Raw genomic sequence first — 17,604 nt, 5'->3', positions numbered from 1 at the left:
ATTATTATGTGTTATAAAAGTTGACCAATCCTGTTATGCTATGGGTAATTCGAAGACAAAGACATGATGAATACTGACAACAAACTATAATTTCTTAGCTTTAGTCATTGCTGAGAAAAATCGATATCGCTACAGCCAAATTATCAAGGCGTGGCCTTAAAAAAATGGATTAATTTATATTCTCATAGCAAAATACTAAGTGGATTTTCACATAAAATATGTTTTCTTTTATTGGTCTTGAAAACAAGACTCAGAGGTCTGATCATGACGATTTTCCCAAATGCTCGTATCGAGTGTCTCGTTTGAGACAGCTTTGTTCACATGAATATAGATTATTCAAAGCAGACGAGCCATTTATCATAATGATTAGGAACGTTCAAATAAGTGATAAAGTTGACATGTCGCAGGCTGGCCTATTACAGAACGATATACATCGATGTCTATTAATTATTTTGATAGGAATTTGTACCATAAGGTACGAATTTTTATCAAATTTCATTTTTAGTACAAAATTCAGTACAACTATGATATCAAATTCATAAAATCATAACCCATCAGATGTTGCTCGCAAATTCGTTTGTGGCACGGGAACAGGGCAAATTGTTCTTCACAAAATCGCCGTGGTAAACCACCATTTAGCCAAAATAAATAATATCAAAAGACCTGAAATTTTTGCTATTAATACTTAGTTTAAAAAATACACACTTATTAAAAAAAATAACATTCTGATAAATTATTATTGCATTGTCATTGGCTCTTAATAAGTATGCAAAGTTTCGAATTAATTAGACTACTGGAGACAGGTAAAAATCGTGCTCAAAGATTCCGTTAGGTACAAAAAAAAAGATACATACACACAGCCCGAGCTAATAAAATCGTGTTAAAAATACTCCTACATCCTAAATTGATAACAAAATGTTATATTTACTCCTATACCTAATAGGTCCATGTCGTACGATAATGACTTGCGAGAAAAATAATTCGTATAAAACGTCGACCCTTATCAATCAATTAAAATGAACGAGCAATAAAACAGTCATGAAGTCAAATATGAAATAACTTGTAGAGAACGAATTCCCGGAAAAATATATTTCCGTAAGTTCTCCAGAGCACCTTGTTTACCTACTTGTTATCCTGAACTCTGAAGCATATGATCTACATAATATTTTTACTTACAAAGTGTTTCCCGCAATTTCTTGTACGAAAGTTCTTAAGAATAGTGCAATTATACAGGTATTCTGGCTGGCCCAGCGAACGATGTTTTGCCATATAAATTATATTTTCTAGTATCAAAATAAAAAGTAAGTCCGTCAACTGCATAGGAATCAATTTCCTCGATGGTATATACAAAATTTCATTAAAATCGGTTGAGCCATTTTGCAGGAGTTCGCACACAAACACTGTGACACGAGAATTTTATATAAGTACATAATTTATATATTAGATTTCTACTTTTTTAATAGTGTCTTATAATATCTGTTTAGACATTAAACTATCTTCAAACTCTCTAATAGCATTTTTTCAGTTATAAAACGTATTCTAATTTCTATGTCCTTTCCCAAGACTCGAACGAAGTATCTCCATACCAAATTTTAAAAATCGGTTAAGCGTTTTAAGCGTGAAGAGGTAACAGACAGACAAAACACACACACTTGCATACATTTTATAATATTAAGCTAATGCTAACCTTACAAGTGCGGTACCTATCATAACGGAACGATTGCAATGCGTGTACTACATCTCGGTGTGTCCTTACCCTGAGAATCATTACTAATATAATATTTTTATAAATGCGAAAATGTATGTCTATTATCTCTTTACGCCCAAACTGCGAAACCGATTTTGCCGCAATTCGGTATGGAGATACTTTGAGTCCCGGAAAAGGTCATAGGATACTTTTTATCCCGAAAAATGTACGGCTACCGCGTGATAAACGATTTTTTGCGCAACGGAACCTTCTAGTGTTCGATATTTTCTAATCAATTTATAAGGGTCAATTCACAATTCATGTGGCACATACGTCGCATGTGTGGGTTAAGGCCGGGTCCGCTGGGAAATTCAACTCCGTATAAACTGTTAACTAAAATGAATTTAATCAAAAGAACTTAATTAAACTGAATTGAACTTTTTTTTTATTTTTTATTTTATTTATTTATTTCATAAAATGTAAAATTACAATTCTGACAAAATATTGTCTTTAACCCGTAGCCGAGTTGTGTAGACAATATAGAGGTTCTCTTGTTTTAAAGATAACAGAGCCACAAAAGGAAGACAAACATTATACTACGTACTAACATAATATTTGACGATATTCCGTATAAGCTAAATTGTACAAATGACATAACAATATAACAATTAGAAACAACATAGGTAATATTCACTGAGCGATCCATCGTACAGTCAACTCCGCGCTCACGCCACGGCGCGCAGCGCGGCAGATAGACTGCTGACAATGTAAACAAGTTTGCTTAATGAGTATTATATAGGGTGCTCCATATCCGCAAAGTAAGTTTTGAGTGACTTCTTTAAATTTGATTTATTTATATCCTCTTTAATCTTTATAGGCAGGTTGTTTATTAAATGAGATATCATGTATTGGGAAGTTCTTTTGCCATACTGATTATTAAATTTTGGCGTCTCGAGTTTTTTATTGGATACGCTTCTAGTGGTAATTTCGTGTTTTTTTATTATTTGAATATCGTCTCGGAAGTACTGTTCCATTAGAAGTTGGTATTGGACTTTTAGATGTATAGGTAGCACATTACAGTATTTAAATAATTTAGAAGGGTTATCAAATTTAGTTTTAACTTTTAGCGGTGTTATAATTTTTAGAAATCTGTATTGTAAATTATAAATTTTATCCAGGTAAGTTTTATATGTTCGGCCGTACGTACTGAGACCATAAGACACAATGCTTTCAACCAGGGCTTTATACATGGTCAAGAGTGTATTAAAAGTAAGCTTGTTTTTAATAATGTAAAAGTTGGCCATTATGTTTCGTAGCTTTGTGCACACTTTATTAACATGGCTTTCCCAGTTAAACTTGTGATCTATAGTTAATCCAAGATAAGTGTGTTCCAAAACTTGCTCAATTGTGTTACAGTCAACGTTACAGTTAGGTGTTTCGAGGTGAAGACAAGAGTGACCGTGGGCTATGATTTTTAATGAATTAGCTTGAAAAGAATTTTGCATATGACTCGACCTGACATGAATGAATTTGGTTTTTTTAGTATTTATTACTAACCCAGAGTCGTGAGACCATTTGCAAATTGCGTCAAAGTCGGATTGAATGCAAGATTCAGCCAATGCTAGGTCTTCATGCGCTACCATTAGGCAAGTATCATCGGCGAATTGATAGACGGTAGAGTGTTTCACAATGTTAATCACATTATTTACATAGGCCAGATAGTGGAGTGGTCCGATGACCGATCCCTGTGCTGTGCCTTCCTGTACATAAACCCTATCACTAAGTGAGTTCGCTACTTTAACTTTGTAGCTTCGATTCTTTAGGTAATCTTTGCACCAGTTCAGCAGCTTACCTCGAACCCCACTATCTTCTAATCTTTCAATAAGTAAGTCATGCCGTAATGTATCAAAAGCCTTACTGTAGTCTATAAATAGTAGAATAACATGTTTCTTTGCATTTAAGTGAGCGTTAACATCGTCAGCAAATCTGGACAATAATAGTGTAGTGCTTTTCCCAGGTTGAAAGCCATATTGTCTCTTAGATAAAATATTATTTGAGGAGTAGAAGGATTGAATTTTGCTCCCAACGTACTTTTCAATTATTTTATCAAGAACTGGCAAAATAGTTATAGGTCGATACTGTTCACAGTCTTGGCTACTGCCACCTTTATGAATTGGTCGTATAATACCAGTTTTTAATGCCCTTGGGTACATCCCAGTAGAAATAGAAACATTTAAAAGGTGTGTTATGGCATTCGTAATACGATCTGAGAGGTTTATTACGTCGATAGCCCTAATGTTATCATTTCCCGGTGCCTTGTTCGGATTAATACTTTTAATAATTTTAAGGACGTCTTTATTAGTGGCTTTCGGTAAGCGCATAGATATATTGGCATGATCACAGTAGTTCTGTTTGTTTAAAATGTTTTGGGAACACTTAGGCACAATCAATTTTACGCATGATTTAAAGTGATTGGAAAATTTATTTGCTATTGCTCGTGAACTATCTTCATTATTAAATGCCTTAGTGATTATTTTATCTATAGACCTAGATGTTTTGCCCATAATATTATTGATTATTTGCCATAATTTTCGAGAATCAAATTTACATTTCATAATTTCGGTCTTATAGTACTCGTTTTTTCTTTTATTAATAATTTTGTTACATTTATTTCTTGTTTTATTATACATTAGTTTTAGATATTTATTCCCCGTATCCTTAATCCATTGTGCATATAAGTTATCCCTCTTCTTTATTAAGTTTAAAATATCGGTTTTTATCCACTTTTTATTATTACGATTAGTGCTGTTAACTTTAATTTGGTACTTCGAGTTGTTATAACAATCATTGAACTTATCATACAAAAATTGATAAATACTATTAGCACAGTGCATATTCTCGACCTCTTTCCAATCGACCTGCTGCAGAAGATTTCGAACTTTTTTATTATTTATACGAGTGACATACTCTGGAGCATCCTGTATACTACTGCCCATTATCGACGCTGCAATGACTCTGTGATCAGCTAGTACAGTGCAAAGAGCGGCCGTGTAAACGTCTCTCGTGCGTGACCTTATAAAAATGTGGTCAATACAACTTTTCGTTACAGTATTATTTCGTGTTTCTATTCTAGTGTATTCCGAGATCCCGCACGAGAGACCGAGCCCGCTAAGCATGTTTAGATACAAATGCTGAATGTTACTGTTCAGCTTTAAATTTATGTTAACATCTCCCAAAAAGATCAAGTCAGTGTTGGTAAACCGGTTGAGCAGTTTGCCTATTTCTTTAATGAATAGTTTTTTATCTGAATTTGGCGGTCTGTACACCGCACAGAGCACCGCGCTGTAATTAGAACAAGTTATAGTACCTAAAAGGCTTTCACAGTGAATAGTGTTTGATTTGTAACGTGTGAATTTCCATCGGTTCTTAACATATATGATTATACTGCCTCCTCTACGACATTTCCTTAGTTCTGCATACATAGTATAACCTTTAATTTGATACAGCGACATGATGTTTTCGGAGATGTTAGCTTCGGTAACAATTAGAATATCAATATATGAATGAGACGTATGAATTAAGTATTCAAGGTGAGGAAAGTATTTAACTAAGGACCTAATATTAACATGCACAAAGTTGACATTTTGTTTACTACATGGTAATAAGTTTTTAAAATCTAAATAATCTTGACAATTAATTAATTCAGTAACGTTATAAGAATTAGAATCCATAGTAGTGAGGGACAACTTGTTTTTACGTTAATGATATTGCATGCTACACATATTAATCAAGAGATAAAATAAGTATTAGTTACCTAGCTTTGCAGATTTTCTTGGCAAGGGAAAAATGTTTTGAATATCTGTCTTGTTTCTGATTTTAAAAATTTTAGAGTTTTCGTCTTTGCGAGCAAACACTTTTCCATCTCGAATCCATATGAATTTAAAGCTATTTTTAAGGTCTATTTTTGTTTGCCATAGAAGGTTTTTTGTATAGGGGGTTAACGCTTCCCTCACATATATTTTTTCCTTTGCTGATGATTCTGGAAAGCTAGATAAGATATCTTTCACGACAATATTTGTTTTGCGGGCTGAAGTGAGCAGGCATTTTCGGGCAGTTTCGTTTTTAATTTTGACAATAATTGATCCTGGTCCAGATTTCCGTGGTGGAAGTCGTTTGATAGATATTACTTCCTCCTTTGGTGTTCCGAGTTTTGTAAAAATGCTTTCAATCAGGCTAGACAATTCAGTGTCATTGGAGTCAGGGATACCTGATATCTCAACCTTATCACTCAGCAGCTGTTGTTCAAGTTCCATGTTGCGCTGTTCCAGGCTGGCTGTTCTAAGCATGTAGGATTTATTTTGATCTTCGAGGTGGGTTATTTTTCTCTCCATTTCTTTTATTTTATCCGTTAGAGCTTCCATGGTCTCCGAGAAGTCATCGATTTTGTCACTGCAAAAGGACAGTGAGGTAGCGATTGATCTTATTTCTTGTGTCACTATATTTCTAACCTCTTTTTTAATGTCTTGAAGTAGTTGCTTCATGTCTAGACCGCAGGTTTGTTGGGCCTCATCCTCGTCTTCCTCTTCATCGTGGTCCATAGGTGTGATAAAGGACTTTCTACGCGAGGAATTTAAGTTGCACTCATTGCAGGTCCACTCCAGGTTTTCAGCGGCTTTGACAGATGCTAGTTGTTTAGCACTCAACCCGGTACATAGTGAAGAAGCATGTACCACTTTCTGACACCGGCTGCACTCCAGGATAGGCGTTTTTTTAGTAAAAATCTTGTTACATTTAAAACATTTAGCCATTTTTATACTTTTTTTTTTTTTTTTTTTTACAATTAAGGGTAAATTAAAAAAATACTCGTAATAGATGTACGTGCTTCCTTTTTGACGTATGACTGAGAACTGAATTGTGTATTCTAACTAATTTTGAACTTAACTTGTTAGTTCTTCAAACACATTATCTTCTAGTCCCGTTCCCGATGGGTTCCTATTTGCATTTTAATTGTTAACTGATAAATTCCTACGAGGCGTAGAGTAATAATTTTATATTTGTTCTCGTTGCTGACAAATTTACATAATATGCACAGCACACCCTTATAAGAAAGTGAAAATGTCTAAAGAAACTTGTTCTATTGATTGTTAATCCATATATATGTCGCAGCCGACTGGTTTAAATAGCCGTTCAATCAAACAGCTAGCCCTTTGACTGAACAACGCCATTCAATCACACGGCTTTACGTCGTTTAGTCGACTTATTGACTACAACGTTCAACACTACAGCTAGACGACGCTTAGCCAACTGGTTTAATGGCAAATTAACTAGGGTGATAACCTAACCTACTTTTGGACTTTCTGGATTGTGTTTGTTTTTGTTTTAGCGGGGGGTGCGCCCCCCAAGCCCCCCCTTTTATTTGATGATGGTCGCCGGCTGCTGCCGCAGCACGCTCGCTGCGCTCGCTTGGCTCCCTCTGTGTAATTGTGGTCTAAGTTCTAACCTAACCTAACCAACTTTTGGACTTTCTGGATTGTGTTTGTTTTTGTTTTGGCGGGGGGCTGTGCCCCCCGAACCCCCCTTTCGGGAGGGCTGAAAAAACTGTATTCTAACTAATTTTGAACATATTTAGCACATACAATAATTATAGCTGATTTATTATTTATGGAATTGCAATAAATACCTTGGTGATGTATTTCATAATCCCGTAATTTCTCCTCGAATATTTGTTGAAATTTTGATTCACAATTTTGATATTGATAATCGATAAACTGAAAAATATGACTCTTCCTGACACCTATTGGCGTATAATAATACTATTTTGTGAGCAACTAATTATTGTTTTAACGACCAGCAGAATATGGCGTTATTAAGTTACACGAAGTCAATGAGTGTTTGCTATATAGAGCAAAGCTCGTTCATCCAGGTACAAATATAATTAACGTTCATAGTAGTATCAAAAGATGCACGTCTTTTTAGTAACAGCTACTCGTAAGTGTTAACTCAGCTACACTATATTGCAAGTATCGATGCCGCAGACCGCATTTTACCCGGATTAACCGTGAAGTGTCTATTAGACTTCGGGCGTGTTCAAGTGCCAATACTTTCCGGGTAAGTCCGATACTTCCAGTCTTAGTATTATCAAGACGAAGAGAAACTTGGGGTACTCTGTACGGAAGTTTATTTGATGGGTCATTCTTTACTAATATTTAAGTAGGTTTTAGCTATGCTTTGAGCTTTCACTGCTTATCTATATATCTATATCTATTAAATAAAACTCAAAGATGACTGACATGGTGATCTATCAACGCACAGCCCAAACCACTGGACCGAACGGGCTGAAATTTGGCATGCAGGTAGATGTTATGACGTAGGCATCCGTTAAGAAAGGATTTTAATCAATTCTACCTCCAAGGGGTTAAAATAGGATATGAAAGTTTCAAGTTTGTATGTAATAATACTGCTTAACGCGAGCGAAGCCGCGGGCAAAAGCTCGTTAGGTTATATTACTGCAAGGTTTTGACGCAAGAGTGCAGCACCAGCATAGACAGTTGACCAAAAATCTTTGTTCGACATTTGACAACGTTTTTGTGATACAAATCAGTCAAAATAGCTCTAAATATTATATTATGAGTTCATTGGAAAAATTGGGAAATCGAAGTGGAAATGTAATAGCTTTGTTGACTGAATTATTAAATTGATATCGATTTTGTAATGGTAGCCCTCTCCAATTATTATTTGATATTTGTTTTTTACCATTTCATGATGACTTAATAAAACAACGCTGTCAAATATTTGAAAATATTTCGCGATAAGTTAATTGATGCAGATTTTTCATGTTTTTATCGCATGAAATGTACTATCAGAGAAGTTGATTCCTATGCAAATCGGGGACCTAAGTAGTTTGGTTGCGTTACGTCAAACCCAGCTGACAGATCACAATTAACATTGAATTGACATATTTGACCAAATAACGTTGATCTGTCAATTGCATAGGAATCAACTTCCTCGATGGTACAAGCGCTGATGTCACTTTTAACGTGGCTTTACTCAAAAAGTACAACGAATCTTGACCAGCGCCCTATTGGTCATACCTTCTTGATCATGGGTGATCATGGGTATACCTTCCTAAAAATATACAATCCATTCTTGTTGAGCCCTATACCAGAGCCCATACATTTTTGCCCATCATCATTTGTCCAGCGATTTCGGAGGCAGATAAGCAATAAACACCGCGACATGAGAATTTTTATATAAGTAATATATTTATATATTAAGTATGTAAGATAAGAATATATTATACTACGTGGTGAAGAAAAGCTTCCAGTCCCATGATCGAATGATCGTTGATGATGATTGATGATGAATAGAATGTAGGAGGGCTACTCATTAATGCATGATGAAATGTTCGGAGCGGTCACCGCTTCCATTTATAGGTCACGGGTTCAAATTTAATAAGGACCCGAAATGCCGCTCAAAAGACACGACCCATTTATTCATAATTCGTTAATTGCACTCAAATAACCCGATGCACTCTGAACTTAAACTGTAAAGATGATCGCACATATTTTATCAGCATGCACGCGAAAGTGCCGCATTTAGAATTCGTTGTATGAAAATAATATCATGTTGTGTAATCTCGCACATTCGTCCGCACGCACGCGCCGCATTTCGTAGTATTAAGCTTAGGCCAAACCTACGCGACCAGGCGACTGCGAAGCGGAGCGTCAAGTTGTCAAATGTGTGTTTTGTATACAAAAACACATTTGACAACTTGACGCAACTTGACGCTCCGTCACTGACGCGTAGGTTTGTTCTAAGCTTTATGCGGTGCGTGCGATGCGTACGGCGCGTCCGGTGCTGTCAAAATAATACGTGCGATCAGCTTAAAGCTTCGCGCATAATGTGACGGGGTGTAAACGGGGCGGGATGCATTTTTACATACATTAATTGCCTGTGATCTCGCGTCTCGTATCCGCCAAACCGCGCGTTCGTGCGGACGCATACAATTCGCACCCGACGGGTGACGGTGACGGGTCATATAACTTGTATAAAAATGCCCCCCGCTACGAGTCACATAATTGCACGCATCAAAAGTCAGCATTTAAAACGTTGTGAAGAATGTTTATTTTCCTCAAGGCTCAAGGAAAGGTCTTCTAAACTACCCAAATCAAACACTGATAGTCATGCAAAAAAAAAACTAGTTCGAGTTTGGATTCGCGTATGAAGGGTTCCGTACCGCTATAGAACAAAAAATAGGCCAAAAATTGTGTTTCTTGTATGGGTGCTACCCTTCAATTTTAATTTTATTTTCATTTTCTTATTAATTATCAAAGTACACATATAGATAAAGATTTTGTGACAATTTCAAGTGCCTACCTGTTGCCGTTATCGAGCAAAAAAGGACAAAAAATCACGTTTGTTGTATTCCTTACAATAAACTTGACTTTTTGTCCTTTTTTGCCCCGTTCAATATTAACTTTATTTGGTTTTTAGTATTTTGTTGTTATAGCGGCAACAGATATACAAAATCTGTGAAAATTTCATAAGTCTAGCTATAGCGGTTCTTGAGTTACAGCCTGGAGACAGACAGACTGCAGACGGACAGACATCGAAGTCTTAGTAATACCTTGGGTGTTTACCCTTTAAGTACGGAACCCTTAAAATGATGGACAATCACTAGCGATAACGAGCGGGGTTCGTACCATTATGGTTGTGATCTATGTCTGTGATCGTACATGTTTGTGAAGGTTCGGAACTTGTGGGTGACTGTCAAGTCTTAGTGGTGTGTGTTAACGTATTATTTGAAAGCTAATAAAAGAAACCCCCATAAGTAACAAGTTCATACCAAAGTTTATGAAAGATCGAAACGATCTATCGATAGCAGGCCGCCGCGCGCCGTAGGGTCGGATGGAGACGTCGCCGGTAATCGGTTATTACTTGTTCACGTGACACACCAATCACCATAATATCTAGCGTTTATATTTGGTAGTTCTATTGACATATTCAATTGTTATTATAATAAGATGCTATAAATAGTGTTCACATAAATCACAGTCATTCGTACTGTGAAGGAAAACATCGTGGGGAAACCCGCATAATATGGTTGGTCCCAAACCTGCTCATTGTTCCGGACTAGGCCGATGTTGCGAGAATTCCGTATGCGCTTGGGTAACCATACGGACATTTAAATCTTGTTCCAGGCACTACAGTCTACAGTATTCGAAGAATGGTGATTTCACTCTGAAAATACTGTACAAATCATCCACAATGGATGCAAAGGCCTTGTTAAATAGTATTCCTAATATTAAATATATAATATTTAAACGAATGAAGCCATTGTTGACGTTATAATTAATTTCTGTATTTGGTTATAAGTCACGAACTGTTTCAATTCTTTAACATACGAGTAAATATACATTATTTTTCCGAGGATCTGTAGGCCTACTACGAAACCGTTTTGAGACTCAAAAAATCGGGCGATAATGCCGCGTCCTGCTCTAACAACGTCATTTCACGTTTGTAAGTAAGAGTAGGACGCGGCATTCCCGTTCGATTGTTTGATTCTCAAAACGGTTTCGTGGTACAAGCCCTGGTTCCGGGCTTCGGCGAAAACACGATATCTTAAAATTAAAGAATACTACTACTTATTATTACGCTAGTTTTTATTGTAATTTAGTTTTATTGTATTAGTTTATGGTTTTAATATAAAATTGTTAAGAATACTTAATGTTTTTAACATAAATCGATCTACATAATTATATTATGTTGTTTAATAATAATATGTTTAATATGTTACATATAAACTGTGAAATTCTATACCAATTACAATAAAATGTATCGTTATTCGTTACATATAATTTATCCGCGTTCGGAGCAGAATCGTTTTCAATCTACCCCATTTTATTACTCGTAAAATCGCGAACGTTTGTAGCTAATAGCCATAAATCACAAAAGGAGATGAAGCGTTTATAATTGGAACTATGTTCCTTATAGAACTGACTGATGGGGGTAAGCAGAGAAAATTGTCGAGTAAAAGAGACGGAATGACTTGGTGGGAGGGAGAAATATAGTGTAATGGTAATGGTAAGTTCTAATGACTGCCCCGCGTTCCATTCCAATTTGCCCAGATGTTAAAAACGATCAAAACGCTCAAAATGCCCCCTTTTTTGAGCGTTTTGATCGTTTTTAACATCAAATGGAACGCGGGGAGACAACGCGGGGAACAGATTTTTTTGAGGTGTTGATTGAGGAGGCGGCCTCAGAAATTTTTCTCACCTCCGGGCGGAAAACGTCAATTTTCTTCCCGCCGCGCTGAGCTTACCGATGTTGCCGTTTTCCGCCTCCGTCGATGAGAAAAATAGTATACGCACCATGGTCCACGGGCAGTAAAATTTAGAAAGCCTCAGATCACATGTTTGTTGACGGCCAACAATTACATGTCAAAGTCAAAGTCAAAAATTTTTATTCAGATTAAGTTTTTTCAAACGTTTTCCGAACGTTGTTGCTACTGGGGCCTACCACCGGTTCTGTGGTGTGATCTGAGACATTTCTTATTTTCCTGCCCTAGGTGCGTAATGTACTATTTAAATGAAACAAAAGTTGTAGTAAAATATCCATTTCAAAATACTATTCATAAAGTTACATTTTTGGAATGATTTTAGGAACGATCAAGGCTTGTGTTACCTACGTTTCAAACATGTCAGTTTACATAAAACATTTTACATAGAGGCAAATATTTTTGCTTTAAAGTACAAAGTGGCAACAATAAGCTCGCCTATCTCAACGTCATACAAACAATGGGCTAAAACAATGTGTGTTCAGTGCTGCAAGGTTTATAAATTGATCGTATGTTTAGTAAAAATAAGTGTTTGTATCACAGACATAGATCAAGATGCTTACTTACCGCATGTCGCTCCATTTATATAAAAACGAGCGTGCCACTTTTTTATAGCTACTGTGTCGTACCGATGATAAGAAAAGTGCCCATTATCTAAGCCTACGTTTCTATTTGAATTTCTACAGCTCAATACGGCACTTTTAGGCATTTAAGCATTTTTAAAATTTCGATGGACGTCCGATTTCGATAGCAGACTAAAGAACAGACTTTCGAAAGACGAGCATTGCTCGTTGTTTGGGAGCGCGAAATAGCACGCGAAGTACATACACATGCGGTATCTATCATGATCTATGTCTGTGGTTCGTATCGTATATAGTAAAAATAATATCAGCTGTTGCCGCTGTAACAACAAATAAACTGTACTAAAAATAAAGTTAATATTTAAGGGGGCTCCCATACAAGAAACATGTTTTTTTTTTGCCTTTCTTGCACTTGAAATGTTCACAAAATTATATTTTTACTTTAATAATTAACTTAATTACTTAAATAATTTTGTCTACTTTCATTCTATACGGGTACGGAACCATTAGTGCGCGAGTCTGACTCGCACTTGACCGATTTTTTAACATAGAGCGTACTTTTGTTTATGCCGAAATATTCTTGTTGGGGCAACATTTTTTGCCTACTTTTAAGGTCAAAATATTGTATAACAATAAATTACTGTGACACCAAAAATAATATTATAGCTGTAACACCAAAATGTACCACCTTTAAAGCAAAGAAAGGAATATGAATAGCCTCTTTACATCATATTAATATAATTTATTAGTAAGGTATCACAGGAGAAATGGCAAGTTTTGTCGATGTAAAGCAAGTTTCAATTACGTGAAGGAAATAGGTATAATACGGTAACTACTTTGCATAGTCTATTTGCGTGTTCAGACGTAGGCTGTTATCATTTCATTCCCTCCCAAACGCCTATTGTCGCTTCTACACAATCGTAATTTGTTTCGCAAACTAGATTACTACTTTATTTATTTAATAGAATCAGGCGTTACTTTGCTGAAATCCATAGATTAAAATTTAGCATGTTATTATTTTTAGCAATATTCCGCGAAATAAACCTCAACCTGATAAAGACTTAAGTCTTGACGGACGTTGTTCGTAGAGTCCACGTCCTGAGGATGCTCCGGTGTTGGGGCGAGACACGCGTCGAGGTTTTCAACCTGCATGGTGGTGAGGTGGCCTTACACGAATTTGCTAACATTATTGCTTGTATGGTGGTGGTGTTTGCAGGTTCTTGTATGCGAGAGGCAGTGTGGGAGAGGAGGCAGGTGCTGTACTTACACATAGGCATTCACTAGTTTATTATTTATTATTTTATTTTATACTAGCTGTCCCGGCAAAGTTGTTTTGCAATATAAAGTATTTCACACGTATTATTTTATTGAAGTGACTAAATAAGTATGTCACCATGGCAACGTCGATCGCTATCCCGTCGCACAATGGTCGCCGTCAGTCTCGAGTTGTAATAATTTACTATTATTTATTCAACAAATGCACATATCAATATAAAAAGTACCCAGTAGCCGATTCTCAGACCCACCGAATATGCATTATAAATTTGGTTAAAATCAGTAAAGCCGTTTCGGAGGAGTACGCGGCCTAACATTGTGTCACAAGAATTTTATATAATATTACTAGCTGTCCCGGTGAACTTCGTGTCACTTTCAAACCTTCCCTGGACTTCTAAGAATATTTTAAGACTAAAATCAGCCCAATCCGTTCAGCCGTTTTCGAGTTTTAGCGCGACTAACACATTTGAAAATCCATTTTTATATATAAGACTAGCTGTCCCGGTTCACTTCGTGTCACTTTAAAACCTTCCCTGGACTTCTACGAATATTTTAAGACTAAAATTAGCCCAATCCGTTCAGCCGTTTACGAGTTTTAGCGTTACTAACACAATTGAAAATCAAATTTTATATATATTGATTTCGCATTTATAATATTAGTGTAGATAAAAAGATTAGTTTATTATTTATTATTTAATATAGTTTATATTAGTTTATTATTTTACATAATACGTGTATTGTTAAATTTGTTAAAATATGATATAGGGTAAGTTCGCCCTTTCGCGTCCATAGACCAATTCGCGTCCATTTTGCGGATCTTCCTTTTTAAAATCCCGAAAATAAGTAAACTAACACACCAATCAAACGAAAAGTCATTCCCGCTAATACGTCAATGTATACGAGGTACCCTCACATGGACAAAAGGTCCGTGCGCCAAACCAAAACCGTTTAGAAGAAATAGTTAGCCTCGGCTGTTCAACAAGGGAGCATGTGCGCGCGCTCGCGCGACAAAAAAAATAGTGTGCAGCGGCGCGTTCGATGGTAAGTTTTTTATTGTTTTAAGTGAAAATTAGGTTACATAGTTGTTTGTAGACTATTATAATGTAAAAAGGAATAATATTTATTATGAATTTGCTTATGTTTTTTATATTTAACGACTGAAATAAGGTGGACGCGAATTACTACATCGAATTCACAAAATTTCTACTTTGCGTCCACCTGTGGACGCAAACTATACCTACAGGGGATGATACATAAACCAAATTGCGTCCACTATTTTCGTTAAATATTTGCATGTTGACTTGCATGTGAAAATAATAATTATGAAATGTATTGTTTATTATTATATTATTGTATATTTTTTATTAAAAATACGTTTAAAAATTGTATTTTTAAATAAAATGAGTTCTTTTATTCTTTTTTTTCTATTTAAGATGAGTTCTTCGGAGAAAAGAAAGAAGAAGGAAAGGAGAACATACACAGAAGACGATTTAAAGAAAGCGTTAAATGAAATTCGAGAGAAGAATAAATCGGTAAGACAAATATGTAAAGAATATGCTATTCCCAAGACCACAATATTGGATAAAATCAGTGGGCGCAGACCAGATGGAGTAAAGAAACCTGGACCAGAACCAGCGCTAGGAGTAGATGGTGAAAAAAAAGTAGTTGAATGGCTTCTTGATATTTCCAAATGTGGATTTCCAGTGAAAAAGCAAGAATTGTTGAATACTGTTCAGAAAATAATTCGAGATGGGAAGTTTAAAAATAATTTTAAAGATCGCCCAGGTCAAAAGTGGTTTGAAAAATTTTTGTTTTTTTTTACCTATTAGTCCTACTACTTAGGTACCTTATATATTTTTAAGTTCAATGTTGAGAAGATTTTGATTATTTTTTTGAGATTCTTTATTATGATAATAATGTTGATTTTTATTACAGTTTACTTAATTACATTCTGAAATAAAGAAATAATTGTTAAAATATATATTTTTAAGTTCAATGTTGAGAAGATTTTGATTATTTTTTTGAGATTCTTTATTATGATAATAATGTTGATTTTTAATACTCTGAAATAAAGAAATTGTTAAAATACAATCTTTTTTTATTTTCTTAAAATATCACCCCTATATTCCTTTTCTAAGCTGGTGGACGCTAAATGGTCCACGGGTGGACGCAATTAGGATTTTGTGGACGCAAAGTGGGTAAAACGCCTTATTCTGAAATTTATCTATTTAAAAATGTAACATAAGATGCTTCGAGTAAAACTGAAAGTTAATCTTAAAATAGACTAATATATTGATCACATAACATAATTTTTTCATAGAAATGAATGTTGGGACATTATTATTTTCGCCATCAAACTTGCCAACTGCACTAAATGGACGCGAATAGGCGAAATGACCCTATTTAGAACTAGATGACGCCTGCAATTCTGTTGAGGCAAAATTCGTTTATGGCGTGGAAACCGTACATTTTCTAGGATAAAAAGTATCCTATGTCCTTTTCCGGGACCTAAAGTATCTCTATACCTTTCAGCAAAATCGGTTCAGTGGTTTGGGCGTGAAAAGGTAACAAAAAAGTAATATTAGTATGTATATATGGAAGTTTGGATTGTTTTAAACGTCAATTCTCGAAAGCTTTTACCCAAACCTTATAGATAAATAATGTATTAAACGAATACCCTGGACATTTTGACATTTTGAGAGAGACTGTGAAATATAATCACTGTCTTATGGTGCCTTCTCACGGCGCATATTATCGCAAGCCGCGCCGCGCCCGCTCGAGCCACGCGCCGTGTGAAGGGGTGGCTCGTGCTCGCCTGTGCCTCGTGCTCGCTTGTAATATCTGGCTCGGCGCGGCGCGGCTTGTGATATCACACGCCATGAGAAGCCAGCCTTACAAAATATCTTACGATCACTTATTGACAAATAGGTGAATTTCAACCTGTCCACTTTTTTTGGGAAATTCACCCAAATCATTATTTCTACGGAAGAACATAATAAACGACAGAACGATAAAGTTTACTCGGTGGAGGGACTAAATGATTGATATCATTTTGCCCCTCCACCGAGTAACAAAAGGAGCTTCTATTAGCAGTCGTCATGCTGAATGTGCAGATAACAAATTGAATGTAACATGTTATAAAAATAATATCATCTTCAATAATAAAGTAAAAATATTCCATTATTGTAGAACTCACTGGCTTTAGATATTTCATTTGTAAACACAACTTTTTTATTAAACTATAAAACTTTTTTATTAAATTATCTATAACTAGCTGTCCCGGTGAACTTTGTGTCACTTTAAAACCTTCCCTGGACTTCTACGAATATTTTAAGACTAAAATTAGCCCAATCCGTTCAGCCGTTTTCGAGTTTTAGCGTTACTAACACAATTGAAAATCCATTTTTATATATATAGATTTAATAAAAAGGAGTTGCGGACGTCATCAATGACGCCCGCAACTCCGTTGCGCCAAAATTCAGTTCTCGCGCAAGAACCTCACATTTTTCCGGGATAACAAGTATACTATGTCCTTTCCCGGGACTCAAAGTATCTCCATACCAAATTTCAGCAAAATCGGTAAAGCGGTTTGGACGTGAAGTGATAACGGACAGACAGGCCGTCAGTCACAGTTTCGCATTTATTTTATTCTGTATGGGTATGGATTAAATTCAGTAAAGTATTAAATGCCTATTTAATTGATTTCATTCCAATTAAAGTGCAAT

The sequence above is a fragment of the Aricia agestis genome, chromosome 10 (genome assembly GCF_905147365.1).
Source record: "Aricia agestis chromosome 10, ilAriAges1.1, whole genome shotgun sequence".
In the NCBI taxonomy this organism is placed as follows: Eukaryota; Metazoa; Arthropoda; class Insecta; order Lepidoptera; family Lycaenidae; genus Aricia; species Aricia agestis.
The sequence above is the reverse complement of the archived record's forward strand: the minus strand, read 5'-3'. Positions refer to the sequence as shown.